The sequence below is a fragment of the Falco naumanni genome, chromosome 17 (assembly GCF_017639655.2).
Source record: "Falco naumanni isolate bFalNau1 chromosome 17, bFalNau1.pat, whole genome shotgun sequence".
Lineage (NCBI taxonomy): Eukaryota > Metazoa > Chordata > Aves > Falconiformes > Falconidae > Falco > Falco naumanni.
Window position 1 is genome coordinate 2,861,843 of NC_054070.1, and position 8,568 is coordinate 2,870,410.

The 8,568-nt window shown below is 55.7% G+C and overlaps 1 protein-coding gene across 1 annotated transcript in view; it reads left to right on the forward strand.

The window, feature by feature from the left end:
* The window catches only part of LRRN2 (leucine rich repeat neuronal 2), a 38,392-nt gene that overhangs the window by 21,147 nt on the left and 8,677 nt on the right, over window positions 1–8,568 (forward strand). The gene's annotated exons all lie outside the window — the stretch shown is intronic.

An 8,568-nucleotide genomic window follows, 5' to 3' on the forward strand; every position in this document is an offset into this window, starting at 1 on the left:
AGCCAGCTTTTCCAGTTGGCTTTTGCAAGACGTTTACAAATGCCCCGGTTAACCCCATGGCCTGGAGACCGGCCCTGCAATTCTCAGATTCCCAGGGATAAAATGAGATGGCCCCGGGGCTGCCCAGCCAAAAAGCAACGGATTTGAGGCTTCCGACAGACGCGAGCATGCCGCATGCAGCGGGCAAAAGTGCCACCTTCAGAGCTTGTGCCACTGGCTCGGCACCTCCGAAGCCACCTCACAAAGCAGGCAGGGCAGGGCAAATGGATTTCACTCCTGGTCCTGCTAAAGAGCCTGACCGCCTCAGCACCCATCCCTGCCGCTGTGCGTGGCCACCTGGCCCCGGTGCTGCTCCCCAGTGAGGGCTCGTGGGCTCAACTTTTGCCATCAAAGAGGAAGAGGGAGAGGAGGGGCGGGGAAGGGCCATGGGAATTAGCCCTAAGAGGAACAAACCTTCAGAAAGCCTGAACCTCGCTGGTGGTGCTGAGCTGGGTTTTAGAGAAGCTGCTCTGCAGGGACCCCCAGCCCAGGCACCCCAGCTCCTCCACGAGCATCTCCCCAGCTGCCGAGGCCCCCCACCTCTCAGTGTCCCAACAGGATGGGGCCGTGCTTGTCCCTAGGTGATGAATGTGGGATCAAAAGCAGCTCTGGGATGTGTTCAGCGCTGCCTGGGCAGTGTGTGGCTGAGCAGGGCCAAATCCTGCACGCTCCAGGCTGGAGGCTGTGCCTGAAGCTGGCAGCAGCATCTCCAGGAAGCCACAGGAACCTGTGGGAGCATTTTGGAGGCAGGCAGAGCCACTGCAACCCTTCCAGAGCCTGAAAGCAAAAGAAGAAGAACAACAAGCTTATTTCCCAGCCCTCCTCATTAAAAAACATCCAAAGTGAGGGAGAGAAGCATCCAGATAAGAAGCGGGCACCGCTCCTGCGCACTGGCTTCTAGCAGATCGGTGCGATAGCGAGGTGCAGGCAGCCGAGCGGTTTGCTTTGCATGCTCCCGGCAGCTTTTTATCTCCTGCCTTCCTCCTAGACAAGCACAAAACGCCCTCCCCGCCACGAGAGATGCAGGAGAAGGCCCGCACCCACCATCCCTGGGTCTCTCTGCACGAAATAAGGCTTCACGGAGGAAAGAAACCACCAGAAAAAGCGGCAGAGCAGCAGCCCAGTGCTGCGGGGTTTGGAGGGGTCTGTTCCCTCCCTCGTGTCAATATTTTTGGGGGGATAACGACCTAAAATTACAGCTGAGGGCTGGAGCGCAGCTTTGCTGCTGTGGCCCTGTGTGGGGGTGCAGGCAGAAGAGTGGTGGGCTGCGGGGACCGTGGGGTGCCCCCCGCCACCCCACTCCCCTCGGATTTGTTTGCTTTAACCAGGGGCGAAGCTGCAGAAAAGCCGGGGTGGGACCATCCTCCCATCCCTCAAACCAGACAGGGAAGATGCGGAGCTGCATAATACGCCCAAATTTAATAAAATGCCTCAAACAGACAAAGTTTTTCCTTTTGCCAGCTGCTTAATTAAATTGCCTAATGCTGTTTGCGATCGCAGCACAAACTCCTGTGTTTAAAGACCACGGTGTTGCCATGGTGCTCACCCGGCGGATGGTGCGGGGCTGTGATGGAGCATACAGATGAGGGAGGCTGCTGGGGATGCAGGGGGAGCGGTTGCCACGTTACAGGGGGAGATTCGGTGCCTTTATTTATTTATTTGTTTGTTTTCTGACGCGGTGGTAAACTCCCTGCCGAGGTTTGCGTTGGGATCTTTGCTCCGAACGGAGCAGTTGCTTTGCCACCCTAGGGCTTTGAAAATGCTTGCTCGGAGAGGTGAGCATCCCCCAGCAGCATCGCTGAAACAACCCAACCCCCTTTCACCAGCAAGAGGGAGGGGATGTATTTGGCTTCCACACACACCGAGCACTTGCTCTGCCGTTGCCTTGCGTGCCGGGTTTGTAAGGACGCAGTGCTTGGGAAGAGCAAGCCTGAACTGCTTTGCCACAGTCCCAGCACGGGTCTGAGATGGGGACTGAGCCCAGAAATCCTGACCCACACCACCGGGGGGTTACCCTGCACAAATCTTTGCGCGAAGGAGTTTCCCATCAGCAACAGGAACAAATTAAAGCCCAGGACATGGGAGAGCTGGGCTCAGCCGAGGTTCCCCTGAGGTCTCCAGCTTGGTGCTCTGTTCCCAGTGTGTGAAGTTTTCCTTCTCACATTGTCCCTCTCACCAGTATCAGCTGGTGCAACCTCTGAGACACGTTGGAGGTGCTGGAAGGGAAGTCAGACCTAGCCAGGGGGTTTGGGGCTTTGTGGGTGAGGCGAGGAGACCTGCCAGCCAAGGTCTTTGACAAAGCTTTGGGCAGACGCCGGGCAGTGGTGCTTGAACGGGTTTCTTCACTCAAGCATCAGGTACTTCACACAGCAATTTCTGCCATTTTCTGCCCCGGTATCAGCTGCAGCAAACTCAAGATGCCTGCAGAGGCACCTGTCCGGCTGCCGGGCTGGTTCTCACCTACCGCTTCCTCCCCTTGCTGGTGTAAATGGAGAAAAGCCCTCGGAACCCATAAGCAACAGGGAAGAGACTGTGGGGATGGGGGGTCCTGGGGCTCCCCCTGCCCCCAGGCACGTGGGGATGCTCAGCCCACATCCCGGAGCCGCCCCATCGCTGCTTCATCCCCTGTAGTGCCCACGGGAACCGGCTGGTCCCTACACCACAAAAACCTTTCAAGAGCCTATATAACACTTGAATATATATTTCCTTTTCCCGACATCCAGAGTTACGTCTTTGCATCATCCCTGCCACCATTAGCCCCCAGATAATGACTTGACCTCCGCAGCTTAACTGAGATTTAATACGTCAGTTATTGTATGTTAAATAGTGGATCATTAAAAACTTTTATTCAAGATTAACAGCTATCTAATAGATACCATTAGTATCACAGTTGTATAAGTGGCTAATCCAGAATGCGTGCGATTTAATGATCCCTTGGGATGTCTTTGCCATACTGTAACTGTACTTTTAGATCTAGCTCAGGCTGGCCCGATCCTGCGCTGCGTGGTGGGGGCAGGCAGCGATGGGGACCCCGGGCAGTGTACAAGGTCCATGGGAAGAGCAAGCGGCTGGCCCAGGCTGGATGCATCCACAAAGTGCCTGCGGTGCCGTCGTCTGTGCTCACTTCCCAGAAGGCACGAGATACCCAGGGGGAGGAAAGGGTTTGGTTTGCATTTGCACTAAGGCTTTTACTGCTATAAAAATATCATAAATAAGCCACGCTCCCAGCTGGCATCGTGACGGCGGCAGGAGTAGGGCTGGTCTGCTGGGACCTCAGAGTCCACGCGGACCCTCTCCTCTCTCCCCCCAGCCTGGATTTAGGTGTGTGGAACCGCACGCAGCTGCCTCCAGCTGCCTTTAATTCCTATTACATACATCTCCTTTATTTCATATTACATATGACGCACTGTGGGTGCTCAGCACTGCCGAAAATAGGAGGTCCTGAGGAGTTGTTATCTGGGGGGGGGGGCAGGGGTTGGAGGGCTGCTCTGGGGCGAGGGGTGGTGACAGCCCTGAAGGCAGCAAGACCCCAGAGCCAGCCTTGTAAAACTGGCTGTTACAGCAAAGCCCTGCAGGATTGAAGATAGCATCTCCTTCCAGATAAAAAAAGTGATAGAGGAGTGTTTCTGATAACAGCAGAGTACCCTATTTCTAAGTTTTACGAGTAATTGATACAGAACCCTATTTAATTCTTGTTGGTTTTATCACAAATAAAAGTGAAGCTTTTACACAAAGGTTTAAGCAGGGGAGATGTGACCTCAGTCTGAGGGGACAAACTTTGTTGGGTGTCACCATGGAAAGTCCTGAGCCCAGAGGAGCCAGGGATGAGAGCTGGGCGAGGTGACCTGCCAAAAAATTCCTTTTCTGGGGGTACGGCAGGGCCGTGCAGCTCGGTGTGCTGGTGCGTCAGCGTGCAGAGAGGCAGGACCAGCAGCACGTGCGTGTCTCCGGCTGCAAACCCAGCAAGGCTGGAGGGCGCGATGCCGGGGTCGTTCCCAGCCTCCCACCCTGGGCAGGATGAAGGTTGGATCCTGCACTCGGCAGAGCCGCCGGCTCCCCACCACCGCGTCTTCTCCCGAGGGCTGGCTGCAGATCTGAATCACGCCGTCCAAAAGAGCAAAAGGCAGCGGGGACAGGCGGGGGGAGGATTTTCCCACAGCATCCGACTGCCGCTTCTCATCTGCCTCCGCCGGGAGCTGGCAGGGCCGGTGGCAGGGACGTGAAGGCTTAGCAGCTGCTGAAGTGCAGCATCGCTGGAAAGCCTCGAGACTGATGGCCATGTTGCAGGCTGCTGAGCACACTGCTTGCTTAGAGCCATCACCCAAAAAAGACAGGGGCTGGCAGGAGCTCACAGGAAGATGCAGGGAGCCTGCTACCCCTTGGGGACATCGCTGAGGGACAGCTGCTGCCTGTGGAGAGGAGCTGAGCGTGGCCCCGCTCCTGGCTCTCCCCACCCAAGGGACCCCAGGAGCCGGCGGGGTGCTCCCTGTCCCCCTCGGGGTGCGGGGGCTGTCCATCACCTCCCCACCCAGCAGCTCGCCGGGGGAAGCATCGGGCTCCTCTGGATGCGGTGAGGGAGAGGAGAGGGAAGGGCAGGAGAGCCCGGGGCTCAGCTGCAGCCATTTATCTCCCGAAGCCAGGCTATTAGACAGATGACAGAGGGAGAGAGGCAGCCGGTGCAAGCACTGAGACCAAGGCTCCTTCCACTGGGTGATTTATCTCCTGGCTTCATCCAGCAAACTTGCTGATGAAAAGACTCTTCCCTTCTCTGTGCCTCATCAATTCTCATTCTCATTGCTTTTCTATTTTTTTTTTTTTCTCTTTCCTTGGGCTTCTGCTGCCTGTTCCTGCAGCTGCGCTCCCCTCTCCCAGCACTGCGCACCCCATCTCTCTTGCGCTCCCTGTCTTTCCTCCCCCTCCAGCCTCACATCTGATGGTCTTTGTCCCTTTCCTTCTGCTTTTCACCTCTGATCCTCCTTCTTTATCTCCTTGTAGTGCTTTCATTCCCTCTTATTCCTTTTCCTTCCATATTTCTCCATTGTATCCCCCTCTCCATTCCTGAGCACACCTGGCTGGGATGGAAAGATATCCCTTGAGCCCCCCCATCAGCAAGTGACACTGTCAACAATGTTGTGGGCTTGTGACAAATTCAGGTCCGTATGACATGGGGCAGTGCCACAGACACTCTGCCTGGCCCTGGCACTTTCCTTTCCTCGGGGACCATTTCTGGATAAAATCCTTACCAAAGGCAGACTGGGGTTCCAGCTTCTTCGCAATCACGCTTTGCAGAGAGCTGTGTGGCAGGGGAGATGGACATTTGTACCTGGGAGAAATCCAGCCTCGAAGGCAGAAGTCACAGAAATGCCTTATGGAGACAAGGGAACTGGGTAAATGCTGGGAGAGTATGGAAGAGACCAGTAGCATCCCCGGTGTGGGGACCGCGCTTGGGGCCTGCAGGGGCAGAAAAGGAAACTGGGAGTATTTTCCATTTCCCAGCGTGCCAGGGCACTGCAGCAAATGTTTCAGCCCCGTGGCTCTACATTTTCAGAAAAAAAAATAAACCCCGAGCAGAAACGTCACCCAGCTCCCTGCTGTCACTCTCGCCGCACCGCAGCCCACGCCGAAGAAGAGCCTAAAATAGCAGCCAGGGGCTGCTGGTGCTGGTGGGGAGGTGGGACCTGTGCCCTCGCTGGAGCCCAGCCTGGCCATGGAGGGGGTCCTGGTCCCCACCCGGCCCTGGCAGATTCCAGCAAGCCACATCCCTGCTCCTCCTTGCTGTGCCCCTTTCCCATCCTGGCTTCAGCGAGGCTCCCGTTATCCCGGGCAGCATCCTCCCACCGCCCGCAAGGCAGCAGATCAGTCTGGCTGGGAGAGCAGATGAAATCTGGGCTCCCTGGGAGACACTGCTTGGCTTCACAACCTCGGCCGCGTCTCGAGCCTCATCTCTCTATTTGTTAGCCTCAGATCCTGGGTCCCTCTGCTTTCCTGCCGTGCTCTGTGCCCCGAGTCTGTCTGGGGGGAAAACAAGGGCTTTTGGGGCACAGTTGGTGCTTTGCTGCTGCTGGGGAGTTGTGGATGGATGGGGCGGGTGGGAGTTCAGGGTACGTGTGTGCACGTGAATCGCTGCAAAGCTGCACATGGGGGATCAACCCCACCGTTCCCCTGGGTGAGCCCCTCGAGGTCCAGGTGTTCTGGGACCCCCATCCCTAACTCTCGGCAGTCTGGGCTCCTGCACCCACCCCCCAGGCTGGCCGGGATGCAGCTCTGCAGGGGGAGGCTCTTGAAACGGGTAGAATTAAAACCATGGTCATGGGTGCTGCAGGACTGCCTGGTCCATCCCACCATCCATCTCTGGTGCAGCGCAATAAAAGGCTAAATGAGTTTGCATGCTACCTGCAGGCTGCTTCAGTGCCTAATTAAGAAATAATGAGCCTGACTTCACTGGTAATGGATAAAAAGAAACCAGCACCTCTCCCTCCCCATCTCCCCACTCCCCCTTGGATGACCTGCAGGAATTCGGAGTGCAGGACCCCCAGGGTGTCACTGCTGTCACCAGGGAGCAGGGCTGTCACCGCAGAGGGGGGATCCCTCACAAGGACTGTCCTCCCCAGGGTTCACACCCCACAGCCAGGACCACACGCGACCGATGCACTCCCTGTTGGGTTTGCTCCGTGCCATTTGAAACCATAAGGGATGAAGTTTAGTACCCAGAGTTTGCAAAAAATGACATTTTTCTACAAGCTCTGATCCTATTACTTATACAAACACTTGGACTGTTACGGCATCGTGCTACCTGCAAGACTTTCCACAGCCACCAGTGCTGCAACCCCATCCCACGCTGGGCAAAAGTAATAAAACCTGGTTACAGCCACAGACCCTGTGAGACACCACCCAAGAGCAGAGCCGGGAGCTTTCCCTGTAAAATGAGGTTTGGAACAAGGTGCTTCAGCTGGGCTCTTCTTCACAGCCTTAAGGAAAAAAAAAAAAAAAATCAAAACCCACCTTCCTCCATATTATTTTTTTAAGGAGAAAAGGTTCTATAATATTTTAATGGCTGGAGAGATTTATAGTCACAGAAATGCCTGTGCACTTAAAAAGAAAGATGTGGGTCCATCAGAAGGATGCAGAAATCAATACAGCCTGCCCCTTCTTTAATGCTGTTTCTCCGGGAGATGGTTTAAAAGCCAGTGCCCTCACAGCAGGCAAGAAGGGAAGCATGCGGGATCAATTCTGGCGCAAGGCTTGGATGAGTCGGTGCTGAATAAACTTTGCTTGGAAGCCCTTTACAGGGAGGACAAGAGGGTGATAAAGTAAAAGCTGCTCGGAGAAAAGCTTTCTTTTCCCACTCTGGCTGTTTTTTAATGGTTTTCCTGCTGTGTGAGAGGTTTTTAAAATGGGGAGAAGCTTTGGGGCTCGGTTTGGTTTGTGTCAGTGTGGGTCAGGAGAGCTGTAGCAAATTAAAAAAATTAAGGGTGGGGCAGTAGCCAGCTCTGGTTCCTCCAAACCCCGTGGACAGATTGAGAGAGGGGCAGGGAGGTGCTGGGGGGCTCACTCAGCCCCTCACTGAACACCCCGCTGAGGACCCCCCAACCCTCCTTCCCTGGAAAAGCTGCAAGGCAAAGGGGCAAAGCCAGGGTCAGATGCAGCATGGAGGGGCTTAAGGGGCTTCTGCACCCCCCCAGGAGCTTCTAATGAGCCCAGTCAGGATTTCCTGCCCCCAGGAAATTGCCCCCACCTTGGGCCAGTGCTTTAAAAGCAGCTGGGGGGGGGGGGGGAGGGGGCTTTATGCTGGAGGAGAAGTTGGGGGGGGGGGGGGGGGGGGGCTGTCTGCTTGCTTGTGTACTGCTCTTGCCCTTTCTACCCAGCATCAGCCCTCTGGGCCACCAGCCCCTCCCCTTTTGGCTACTTCAGGCCTCGAGGTCCAAGTTTTGTGCAGAGGTGGGTGTCCCTACTGCTTTGCTGGCAGAGAAATAAAAGGGGGAAGATGGGTCTGAGAATCCGTCCCAGTGTGAAGCAAACTGAGCTTGGAGCCTGCGGTCCCCACGCACGCTGCTACAGGGCTTCTGCTAGAGGTGCTAAGGAAGAGGTTTGGGCTTGGGGGCATGTTTCTTCCAGAAGCCCACCAAGGAAAACCACATTAGGGGTCTGCAAATAGGGCTGGGAGGGTGATGGGCAGCAGGCAGAGTCCTGAGAGTCTGGGGGAACGTTGCCCCCGTGGAGACTTTCTCTTCCCAGCATCTGTTGAGCTCCGCTCAGGGGAAAGCCTTTGGTCCGTGGGCTTGCTCGTTATCCTGGGCAGAGCATCTGTGAGCTAATTACACCCAAAACCTTTGGGGTGGGAGGGCACAGTTAATGCCATCGATGTAAAACCAGGTTAAATGGACGTGTTGGTCTGTCATGAGGCTGGGCAGGGTGCTGGAGGTCCTCAGCATGGGGCTTTCCCTCTCCAGCCTGCTTATTCTCACCGATGCTTGTTCACCACGTGCATGAGGTCTCCTCTGACACAACCTGTTGTCTGGCCTCTTTCAG